The sequence below is a fragment of the Euphorbia lathyris genome, chromosome 4 (assembly GCF_963576675.1).
Source record: "Euphorbia lathyris chromosome 4, ddEupLath1.1, whole genome shotgun sequence".
Classification (NCBI taxonomy): Eukaryota; Viridiplantae; Streptophyta; class Magnoliopsida; order Malpighiales; family Euphorbiaceae; genus Euphorbia; species Euphorbia lathyris.
Window position 1 is genome coordinate 56,647,908 of NC_088913.1, and position 13,531 is coordinate 56,661,438.

General features: G+C 30.1%; 1 pseudogene; it reads right to left on the reverse strand.

Annotated features, from left to right (window-relative positions):
- Positions 1–3,188: 3,188 nt before the first annotated feature.
- On the reverse strand, positions 3,189–13,240 carry LOC136227188 (alpha-1,4 glucan phosphorylase L-2 isozyme, chloroplastic/amyloplastic-like; annotated as a pseudogene).
- Positions 13,241–13,531: the final 291 nt, after the last annotated feature.

A 13,531-nucleotide genomic window follows, 5' to 3' on the forward strand; every position in this document is an offset into this window, starting at 1 on the left:
TGTTATCATTACAATACAAATTGAAATATATGTAAACTAGGTATTACTTGAAAATTGAGTTATCATCCAATAATGAAACTAAGAAATAAAATATTGAAAATCAATGTTGCATATATATTATTGAAATCGAATGTCTTACAGCAAGTCAAGACACACATAATTAAGAATATGAAATTTATTAAAGCATTTTTTCACAATCAAATGCTTTTGTGGATCTACATCTTCTTGTCTTTCCCTTTATCCAGCTTCTCATCATTAGTTTCCATCTCCTGATAATCCGACTCCAAACAAAGACGCATTGAATCATGCAAAATATCTAAGGATAAGGCGATGGTCTTGATGCATGTTAAGAATTCAGCTGTATGTTGACGCATATGTTTCTTGACACACTTTTGAACAGCATCTTCAATTTCATTTATCGGAAATGGAGTAGCACCCAACGGATTAACACCGTCATCAGTCTTTCCAATAATAAGCTTCCTGAATGTATTCCCTTCTTTCACATCCAACTTTTGCTGAGCCTTTTTATTCTTTTGCGATGAAGGCCCCACTGATTTTTTTTTAGACTTTTCTACTTTTATTTTTTTGAGTGGAGAAGTTCCTTCATTAGGATCATCTTCAAATAAGTATGGATTGAAATTGTCTTCAGTTTTGGAAGGCTCTTTGGGAGGATCTACTGAATCGGAAAGTACTACCACGTCCATATTTTAAGAGCGAGTATAACATTTCGAGAGCATTACATACTCCTATTTATATAGAAAATTTCGAAATTAATGTACTTAATTTGTAAAGTCTATTCATAATCACACTTAAATACAGAGACGTCTTTTCGTTCAATGTATCCGTTTTGTATTCAATGTATTAATACTTTTTTTAAATGCCATTATGTTGGTATGGTAAATGTAACTGAATACAAATCGTATAGGATTCAATGTATTCGTGAAATAAAAGCAGTTTTCAGTTACATGTAGTGTGCATTTGAAAAGGTGTGTTAATCTATATAAATAGTCTGTTACCATGCATACCATTTCACATAGCACTATCAAAGTGTTGTAATCACTGATAAATATGTCAGGAGAGAATCTTGGGAACGTGGCAGGTGAGTCCTCAGGGAAAAAGAGAAAGACGTGCGAAGATAGTGAGGGTAGTGATGATACTCAATTGGGAGTGTATTATGAAAGTGTTCTAAATGGAGTGCAAGTTGCACTCAAGCGTGGAGACAAGGATGAAATCCTAAAATTCATGAAAGTTGTTTCATCTGCATTAGTGTTTCTCTCTGATTTAATGGCTGGATTTTTTGAGTTAAAAATGGAAGAGAAGGAGGATTTGGCGAAGAAGCTGAAAGATATGAAGGCCAAAATTAAAAATGCATATAATGCGAATGTTGATTTAAGAATAGATAAACTGTGATGTTTTTGTCTTTACTTTATTTTGTTGTTTTTTTTATGGAACTTTATTTTGTTGTTTTACTTATGTTTACACAGTTCTTTTTCATTTTCAATAATAGTACTATGGTTTTCTCTATCATCACAATCTCACTAATATTGAAATATTATGTTTTTTTTATATTTATTAACTGTAAATTATTGATGTCACAATTAAGGATTATATTATGTTAAATCAATTAAATATAATTAAACTTTTCATGTTAAACCGATTATATAACGAAATGTAATATGAAGAAACAGATGTTTTAGGTATTTCCAAATTAGTACTGAGTAGAGTAATATTTTGACAGTCCAGAAAAAATTGAGATACGAAAAAAATTAGTCCTTAAAATTACACCTATGATATCCTTTATTAAATATTAATTATTACAAATCTTAATTAAATATAATTAAACTTTTTATGTTAAACCGCCTATATCACGAAATTAGAATGTACTTCAAAATTACAAGTTTTTAGACGTAATATGAAGTAACAGATGTTTTAGGTATTTCCAAATTATATTTGAGTAGAGTAATATTTTGACAACCCAAAAAAAAATTGAGCTAGTGAAAAAAATTAGGCCTTAAAATTACACATACGATATATCCTTATCCTTTATTAAATATTAATTATTACAAATCTTTAAATATAATTAAACTTTTCATGTTAAACCGACTATATCACGAAATTAGAATGTACTTCAAAATTACAAGTTTTTAGATGTAATATGAAGTAACAGATGTTTTAGGTATTTCCAAATTATACTTGTTTCACTACACAATTAATTTAACAATTTAAGCACCAACACATTTTCATTATCCTTATGCAAATCGTACTTTAAAATTACAAGTTTTTAGATGTAATATGAAAAAACGGATATTTTAGGTATTTACAAATTTTATTGCCTCACTACACATAAAATATACTCAAATAAAATATACTCGTAATTGTAATTATTAATATAAACTTCAGTATATAAGAAATTATTTTGCATTAAAATAAAAACTGTGTTTATGGTATCTCACAAAACAACATTATTTAAAAAAGCAAACATAACATGTGTAGTTGACTACTCCAAACTATCCAAAAAAATTTTCTTCTTGTTCAATGCCTTCAACATCTCCTTTGCCTCATCAACTTCATCCTTCAACTCCTCAATCTCTTCCAATTCGGATTTCATATATTTAGCCGCTGACTCATACATCAATTTCGTGGCAGATGCAATCACCTGCATGAAGTCTAGTATTGAATCTGCATCTCCTTCCACGAATGAATCATTAAAACTTGAAATCATGTTTGAAAAATCAGCCAATGCTTTTGTGGCATCGGTTTCAGTAACATCATCTTTCTCTTCCATATTGTTTCCAATCTGCTTTTCAGACTTATCCATAGATTATGAATTATATTTGAAGATGAAATGATAAATGATTGATAAACTTTGATAGCCAATGATATACTTTACATTTTTCCATTGATTCAAGCTTATTTATACTACTACTAAAAATTCTTTTCAAATTATGTTCATACCATAATAAATGCAAGGTCGATTTTATGCCATTAATGTGGCAATATAATAAATGCATGATAAGTTAAAAATTTGAAACGAAAGAATACTGGAAGACGTCTTTTAATGATTTTTGTCTTTAAACGATGCATCTGTCTGAATTATTGAATATAGATTCATTATGGATATCGTGTAGTCATATCTTATAGTTAAATTATTACTACTATATTACTTGTTTAAGTTATTACTACTATATTCAATAATGGAGAATGAGAGATGACTGATGTAACTGGTCATCCTCAATTATTCCACCACTTTTACACGTGAAGAGTTGCAACCTTTTTCTGATATTCCCTTCATTGATGATGGGAAACTGAAGAGTCTCCAACTGCATTGACATTTACATATAAATAACTGAAATGGAACTCTCTTTTGTGTTATGTATTCTAAAAAAAAAACCTATTAAAATACTTGAGGAGAATCCACAAATTAGGCGAGACCTATATATCTTCAAGAGAAGAAAAAATGTTTGAAGAACTAATGTCTAAACTTCCTGGATTGCAATAGTTACTCATTTGTATAATTGTACCCCAGGGAGCTTTGACATCAGTTGAGCAAACATTTATGTATCAAGTTGATTTCATCTTTGCTTTTCTTTTAATTTGCTTATGTTCTTTTTTTGGGTTATTGATTATTTATTCATTTGGGTTTTGTTTCGGGTTATTGATTATTTATTCATTTGGGTTTTGTTTATCTGGTCGAAGGGGTGCCGACGTATTCTGGATGTCTTCTGCCACTTTGATTCCATGTTAGCATTTAAACATGTTTTCTTTTAATTTGCTTATGTTCTTTTTTGGGTTATTGATTATTTATTCATTTGGGGTTTTGTTTCAGGTTATTGATTATTTATTCATTTGGGTTTTAGAAAGTAAGGATGAAAAAAAATCTGTGTAGTGGAAAGGAACAATCGATGCCGCCGGTGATGAAGTTAGGTTTCAGTCTTGGGAATTTCTCCAGGATTTTGATCGGAAAGAATGGCGTTCGAAAAGCAGAGGCTCATTTTAATCTGACTGTGTAACACATTTATCATTTAATTCGAATGGCATATCACTAAGACGGTCTACAGTAATGGTGTGAATATTAGCAGTAGTAGCCCCTTGTCTAGTTGGTAAAACAAATTCCCCTTAAAACATATGGTCATGTGTTCGAGTCCCCTTCTTGGCAAATATTATTTTAATTCGAACAAGTATGCAATTTTATTATTATTATTATTATTGAAACTTTACTTGTAGTTGAATCAATCTAATATACGAGAAGACGTCTGCTTATGTCCGTAAATATGCACGTTTAATATGAATGAGTTCCGAATTGCATTTAATGTATTTGTGAAATCAATGCATTCGAAAATAGAGCTATTAATTACCATTAAAACTAATTGATTAACAAACCAATAATATAACACAACCTAATTAATTTACTACTATTATTATTAGTTTAGGCAAAAATATGTTTTGCTCCAAACATATTTTAGGTATTTTACCATCATAAATGTATTGAGATCGTTATTATTACTTAATTAATATTTTACGGTACGCTACATCGGGTGGCATCAGGTTAGGCTAAGGTTACGTGAGGTAAAAGGAAAAAAATTTATTAAATAAATGATTGATTAGATATGCATTTACATAACAGAATCCCCTTAAATAAGCTACACTACGAAATAATAGTAATATTTTTTTTTAAATAAAAAAACTTATTGAAACCTTAATTGTAGTTGAATCAATGGTTCAAATAGTTATATTTGTATGTATCAAGCTTTCCCTCTGTATAAAGTTGGTTGTATAATATGACAGTAATTAAATGCGTCTTAGTCATTTCGGGGTTAAAAATCAACAGAAATAGTTCATTGTCCTGTTGGTAGAACGAATACCCTTAAATCTTATGGTCATGTGTTCAATTCCCCTTTTCAGCAAATTTCTTTGTTTATTGATTTTGATTAAATTTGGACAACCATATTGTCAAAGATGTATGCAACTTTTTTAATATAAGATACTGTGAAATAATAATATTAGTAATAAAAAAAAGGAACCTTAATTGTACTTGAATTAATGTAATTTATTTGTAATTGTTCATGGATTTTTTTCCCTTTTTATAAACATTACGATGTGTTACATAACAGTAATTGTTCATGGATCATTTGGTAAAACACCTCCTATTCAATCCTTGGGTCATTGTTTCGAATCCCCAAGTAGGCAAATTTTTTTGCAGAGTTTCCCTCAATCTTCCTCTTTACGAAAAGACCTCAGGTGCGTTCGCCAATTAGAAGACACCTTCAAATGTGTTTTAGTTTTCCAGCTATACATGTAAATGCGATCCATGTTGCATTAAATGTATTTCTGAAATCCAATCAGTATATATTTATATATAATGTGAATTCAAAATTGAGATAAGTGAGCAATTATTCACACCAATTAATTTATATTTATAAGTTAGAAAAAACCCTTATGATTTATAAATTGATATTATAATTATTGTGTTAAAGAAAATACTATTAAACAAAAGGATTGAGAAAATAATTACAGAACAATAATTACAGAACATAATCGTTCAAATAACGACCTGAGAAACCCTAGGGACTTATATATCCAAGATACATTAAGTATGATGATGTTAGGTTACGATAAAGTTTCATGACCTCAAAATTAAAAAAATATATTATTAGATAAATGATCGATAAAATAAATATAGAACACAATCGTTCGAATAACGAGCTGATAAACCCTAGTGACTTTTGTATGGAGATCGTGATTATTACTTAATTAGTCATACCAATATACGTTACGTCCAGTGGCATTAGGTTACGATAAGCTTTTATGACCTCAAATTTTTTAAAAAATATTATTAGATAAATGATTGATCATAATCGTTCGGATAACGAGCTGATAAACCCTAGGGACTTTTGCATGGAGATCGTGATTATTACTTAATTAGTCACACCAATATACGTTACGTCCGATAGCATTAGGTTACGATAAGGTTTCATGATATCAAAATAAATAAATAAAATATTATTAGATAAATGATTGATCACAATCGTTCGGATAACGAGCTGATAAGCCCTAGGGACTTTTGCATGGAGATCGTGATTATTACTTAATTAGTCAAACCAAGATATGTTAAGTCCGATGGTGCTAGGTTACGATAAGGTTTCATGATATCAAAATAAATAAATAAAATATTATTAGATAAATGATTGATCACAATCGTTCGGATAACGAGCTGAGAAACCCTAGGGACTTTTGCATGGAGATCGTGATTATTACTTAATTAGTCACACCAATATACGTTACATCCGGTGGCATTAGGTTACGATAAGGTTACATGACCTCAAAATTTTAAAAAAAATATATTATTATATAAATGATTGATCACAATCGTTCAGATAACGAGCTGAGAAACCCTAGGGACTTTTGCATGGAGATCGTGATTATTACTTAATTAGTCAAACCAAGATATGTTAAGTCCGATGGTGCTAGGTTACGATAAGGTTTCATGATATCAAAATAAATAAATAAAATATTATTAGATAAATGATTGATCACAATCGTTCGGATAACGAGCTGAGAACCCCTAGGGACTTTTGCATGGAGATCGTGATTATTACTTAATTAGTCACACCAATATACGTTACATCCGGTGGCATTAGGTTACGATAAGGTTACATGACCTCAAAATTTAAAAAAAAATATATTATTATATAAATGATTGATAAAATAAATGTAGAACACAATCGTTCGAATAACGAGCTGATAAACCCTAAGGACTTTTGTATGGAGATCGTGATTATTACTTAATTATTCACTCCAAGATACGTTAAGTACGACGGTGTTAGGTTACGATAAGGTTTCATGACCTCAAAATAAAAAAAAACAATATTATTAGATGAATATAGAATACAATTGTTCGCTAATGAGCTGATAAACCCTATGGACTTTTGCATGGAGCTAGTGATTATTACTTAATTATTCACGTTATGAGACGTTATTTAAACCTATGCAAGGAAATAAAACCTTTTTTTATAGAAGGTAATAAGACCTTAATTGCACATGAAATAAAGAAAATATTATTAAACAAAATGTATTAGAAAGTCATCTTAGATAAATCGGTGTAAACATTAACAGAAATAGCTCTTTGTCCTGATGGTATAGCGACTCACCTTGAATCTCATGGTAATGTGTTCGATTCCCCTTTTCAGCAAATTTTCTAATTAATGAATTTAATTAAATTTGAACAACCATAATGTCAAAATGTATGCAACTTTTATTCATATGAAATAATAATATTAATGGAAAAAAGAATACGAACCTTAATTGCAATTGAATCAGTAATTATTCGTAGATCTGTTGGTATAACACATCCTCATGAATCTGTGGGTCAGTGTTTATTTTTTCCCAAGTTTCCTTATATTTTACTCCTTAGTATAAGACGTCTTCCTTTATTAATTAATGAGCACGTTTCATATGGATGCGTTCTGATTTGCATTTAATGTATTTGTGAAATTAATGCATTCGAATTTTGAGGTAAGGGAGCAATTAATTAATAGTAATACCAATTGATTAACAAACCAAGCTAAGAAAACCTAAATAAAATACTACTACTATAATTAGTTTATCTACAATTATGTTTTCCTCCAACCATGCTAGCTCTTTGACTTAAAATTTTTAATTTTTTTTATTGAATATGAGGAGGGTACAATATACATTTGATTATTTTTTTACATGAACTTATATATCGAGATCTTGACCTCAAATTAAAATAAATAAAGTATTATTAAACAAAATAATTATTAAATAATTATAGAACATAATCATCCAAATAACGTGCTGATAAACCATATGGACTTATATATCGAGATCATGATTATAAAGTATTTAGTCACATTACGATACGTTAAGTCCGACGACGTTAGGTTACAACAAGGTTTTAATGACCTCAAATCAAAGTTTTAAAAAATATATTATTAGATAAATGATCGATAAAATAAATATAGAACACAATCGTTCGAATAACGAGCTGATAAACCCTAGTAACTTTTGTATGCAGATCGTGATTATTACTTAATTAGTCACACCAATATACGTTACGTCCGGTGGCATTAGGTTACGATAAGCTTTTATGACCTCAAAATTTTTTAAAAAATATTATTAGATAAATGATTGATCACAATCGTTCTGATAACGAGCTAATAAACCCTAGAGACTTTTGCATGGAGATTGTGATTATTACTTAATTAGTCACACCAATATACGTTACGTCCGATGGCATTAGGTTACGATAAGGTTTCATGATATCAAAATAAATAAATAAAATATTATTAGATAAATGATTGATCACAATCGTTCGGATAACGAGCTGATAAACCCTAGGGACTTTTGCATGGAGATCGTGATTATTACTTAATTAGTCACACCAATATACGTTACGTCCGATGGCATTAGGTTACGATAAGGTTTCATGATATCAAAATAAATAAATAAAATATTATTAGATAAATGATTGATAAAATAAATATAGAACACAATCGTCCGAATAACGAGCTGAGAAACCCTAGGGACTTTTGTATGGAGATCATGATTATTACTTAATTAATACTTTACGAGCTGATAAACCCTAGGGATTTTTGCATGGAGATCGTGATTATTACTTCATTAGTCACACAAAGATACGTTAAGTCCGACGGTGTTAGGTTACGATAAGGTTTCATGACCTCAAAATTTAAAAACAAACAATATTATTGGATGAATATAAAATACAATCGTTCGAATAACGAGCTGATAAACCCTAGGGACCTTTGCATGGACCTAGTGATTATTACTTAATTATTCACGTTATGATACGTTATTTAAACCTATGCAAGGAAATAAAACCTTTTTTTTATAGAAGGCAATAAGACCTTAATTTCACATGAAATAAAGAAAATATTATTAAACAAAATGTATTAGAAAGTCATCTTACATAATTCACCGTAAACATTAACAGAAATAGCTCCTTGTCCTGATGGTATAGCAACTCACTTTGAATCTTATGGTCATGTGTTCGATTGCCCTTTTCAGCAAATTTTGTAATTAATGAATTTAATTAAATTTGAACAACTATAATGTCAAAATGTATGCAACTTTTTTTCATATGAAATAATAATATTAATGGAAAAAAGAATACGAACCTTAATTGCAATTGAATCAATCTAATATCTTTCTAATTGTATGAATTATGGTTTACCTTGTTATGAATTCTGCCGTATTATAAAACAGTAATTATTTGTAGATCTCTTGGTATAACACGTCCTCATGAATCTGTGTGTCACTGTTTCGAGTCCCCTTGTTGGCAAATTTTTTTTCCCAAGTTTCATTATATTTTACTTTTTAGTATAAGGCGTCTTCATTTACTAATTAATGAGCACGTTTTATATGGATGCGTTCTGTTTTGCATTTAATGTATTTGTGAAATTAATGCATTCGAATTTTGAGGTAAGGGAGCAATTAATTAATAGTAACACCAATTGATTAACAAACCAAGCTAAGAAAACCTAAATAAAATGCTACTACTATAATTAGTTTATCTACAATTATGATTTCCTCCAACCATGCTAGCTCTTTGACTTATTATTTTTTTTTATTGAATATGAGGAGAGTACAATATACAATTGATTTTTTTTACATGAACTTATATATCGAGTTCTTGACCTCAAATTAAAATAAATAAAGTATTATTATACAAAATAATTATTAAATAATTATAGAACATAATCATCCAAATAACGAGCTGAGAAACCCTATGGACTTATATATCGAGATCATGATTATAAAGTAATTAATCACATTACAATACGTTAAGTCCGACGGCGTTAGGTTGCAACAAGGTTTAATGACCTCAAATCAAAATTTAAAAAAAATATATTATTAGATAAATGATCGATAAAATAAATATAGAACACACTCATTCGAATAGCGAGCTGATAAACCCTAGGGACTTTTGCATGGAGATCGTGATTATTACTTCATTAGTCACACAAAGATACGTTAAGTACGACGGTGTTAGGTTACGATAAGGTTTCATGACCTCAAAATTAAAAAAAACAATATTATTAGATGAATATAGAATACAATCGTTCGAATAACGAGCTGATAAACCCTAGGGACCTTTGTATGGAGATCGTTTGAATTAATGTAATTAGTCACACCAATATACATTACGTCCGGTGGCATTAGGTTACGATAAGCTTTTATGACCTCAAGATTTTTAAAAAAATATTATTAAATAAATGATTGATCACAATCGATCGGATAACGAGCTGATAAACCCTAGGGACTTTTGCATGGAGATCGTGAGTATTACTTCATTAGTCACACAAAGATACGTTAAGTCCGATGGTGTTAGGTTACGATAAGGTTTCATGACCTCAAAATTTAAAAAAAAACAATATTATTGGATGAATATAAAATACAATCGTTCGAATAACGAGCTGAGAAACCCTATGGACTTTTGCATGGAGCTAGTGATTATTACTTAATTATTCACGTTATGATACGTTATTTAAACCTATGCAAGGAAATAGGGTAAATTACATACGTGGTGTACAACCTTTACCTATTTTCACACTTTAGTGTACAACTTTCAATTTTGCACACTAAAATGTTCGAGGACAGAATGGGTCGAAAAATATAAAAAATATAAACACAAATTTAAAAATACTAAAAAAGAATTAAAAGAAACAAAGCTAGAATTAAAACAAACAAAAACAGAGCTAATCCACATTACAGATGAATTAAAAGAATTAAAGGAAGAAGTAAGAGTCTTAAGAACAATGGTTAAAGAAGTAAAAGGGAAAACTATTCACATCAGTAACAGTAGTAGTGATAGTTCAGATAGTTCAGATATTCAAAGTGAAAATAAACTAAAAATCAACGCGCCACCTCAGCAATCTAACTTTTCTAAAAATAAAAAATCAACCCAATAAATATAAAATTACTTTTATACCCTTTATAAAATCATCTTCTTCAACCTCCACCCTTATTTTCTTTCTACTCCATTTTCAAAAATTATTTCTCTCTCTAACTCTCATCTTTCTCATTCTCTCTCTAACTCTCATCTCTCTTTTATTTTCTCTCTCATCACTTCTCTCTCTAACTCTTATAATATATAATATGTAGCAAATCTGATGATGACAGAAACATGACCAGACTTGTTAATGATAAATAGAAGTATAATTAGCATTTAGCAGGTTAACTAATTAACCTTCTCAGCATTCGTCATAGCTGCATAAGCTTTGGCATGATCTCCATCATTAAAAGCACTCAAATCAAATTCTTCTGGCGTAACTTTGGTAGACCATAGCCGAAGATTTATTGTGGTCTTTGTTTTATAACCCGGAATTGGAACATCATAGGCTACAACTATTATGTTTTCTCCTCCAACCCACTCTTTAGTTCCATCTTCCTTCAAAACGACTTCTCCATAAAATTTGACCGAATAAGAGATATCATTTCATGGTATTTCCCATGGATTCCCCATCTGAAAACACATTCTTCAATCTGTTAGCCGAAAGCCAAACTCACAAATCATGCCTTAAACCAGAAAATTAGGCAAAACCACATTGAGAAGGGTAATGAATTCAACTACATATACGTCTCAAGCTAATTTTCTGCAACTTCCTCCTGTCCATTTTCTGTAATTAGTTGTTTGAATAAACCATATATGTACCTAAGTCCATATCCCCAGAGAGTTCCAAATTACCAATTGCATTCAACAATGCCCTACCCTGTATAATTAGACAATAAGAGAAGTGGTAATAATTTTCAGTGGTTAATTTTATCAAACAAGAAGCAAACCTGGAGAAATTCCATGGATAAATAGTATGCCTGCTTCATATTAGTCTTCTCACAGAGCTCATAAGTAGCATTCCAATTTATGATGAGTGAATCACGAACACTCTGTGCAGTAGCAACAAATGCCTTAGGGAGGTCGAATTGTTCTGGGGAAAATGAAGGTGTGAATTCACTATGGTATTTTATGCTTGAAGCAATGGAGGCAGAATCTGGAACAAAAGTGTCCAAAGAATCTGCTGCTGGAGTCAGAGGTTCCTTCAATTCTTGACATTGATTGCTGGCAACGTTGCTGACAGAAAGATTTCTGCTTTTTGAATGGTTGAAAAAGATGGGGTTGTAATGAAGAAAGAAGTGATGAGAGGGATGAGAGAGAAAATAAAAGAGAGATAATAAAAGAGAGATGAGAGTTAGAGAGAGAATGAGAGAGATGAGAGTTAGAGAGAGAAATAATTTTTAAAAATGGAGTAGAAAGAAAACAAGTATGAAGGTTGAAGAGAGAGAAATAATTTTTGAAAATGGAGTAGAAAGAAAATAAGGGTGGAGGTTGAAGAAGATGATTTTATAAAGGGTATAAAAGTAATTTTATATTTATTGGGTTAATTTTTATTTTTAGAAAAGTTAAATTGCTGAGGTGGCGCGTTGACTTCGGGTTGACCGGTCACAATTACCTGCTGTACACTTTAGTTGGAGGTCACCAAAAGGTTGTACATTTTAGTGTGCAAAATTGAAGGTTGTACACCAAAGTGTGAAAATAGGTAAAGGTTGTACACCACGTATGTAATTTACCCTAAGGAAATAAAACCTTTTTTTTTATATAGAAGGCAATAAGACATTAATTGCACATGATTATTACTTAATTAATACTTTGAATTCCACACCCTAACTATATTATCTTAAACTTAATTCAATTATTTTGTTTTAATTCTGTTTTAGATGTACTCGTGTATCTTATATTATACTTCTTAAATGCAACCTAGACAATAATTGTTCCCAGTTCAGCTGTTAATACATACTAATTCTAAGCGTCAGATCACATGTACAAATCTTTTTTTTCCTAATATTATCTTTTAATTTGACTGAACATACTTTTATGAGTGCTTTTTTTATGTGGTGCCATAAATATAAATTCGAAGACGCCTTCTTATTGGTAAATGTGAAAATTTATAAAGCTGTACTCCATTTATAATAATTGTGAAATTAACCACCAACTTTCAAATACTATTCGATTTTTTGCCTAAATGTAACCAAAAAAAACGAAGAGTCACATTAAAAAAAATGCTGTAAATAACTCATATATAGGAAGTTGTGCATTTTTTTATTCAATCAATACTTTAGCAATTAAAACTTTCTTATTTTTAAAATAACAAGGAATCAAACCATATACAATACCAAAGCATATAGATACATACCTATTCATCCACATAATCCATACATACCTATTTGTAAGAATTCGAAAATGGCTAATGACAAGAAATGGCAAAGTTCAGTTGAAAGGAGGGTGTCACCTTTGAGTAGGCGAATCAAAGCAACAGTTAACCGTAAAAGATGTGATTCTCAAATAGATGGAGTTACTAATGAAGCTGTAAACAACAAACTTCAGACAGAAGTTCCTAGAGTTGTGACATTTTCAGATTTTAATTTAAAACACAAAACATCTCCTAAAGAAATACCTTTAATGGAATACATCTTCCCAAATGCATGTTCCAGGTATAAT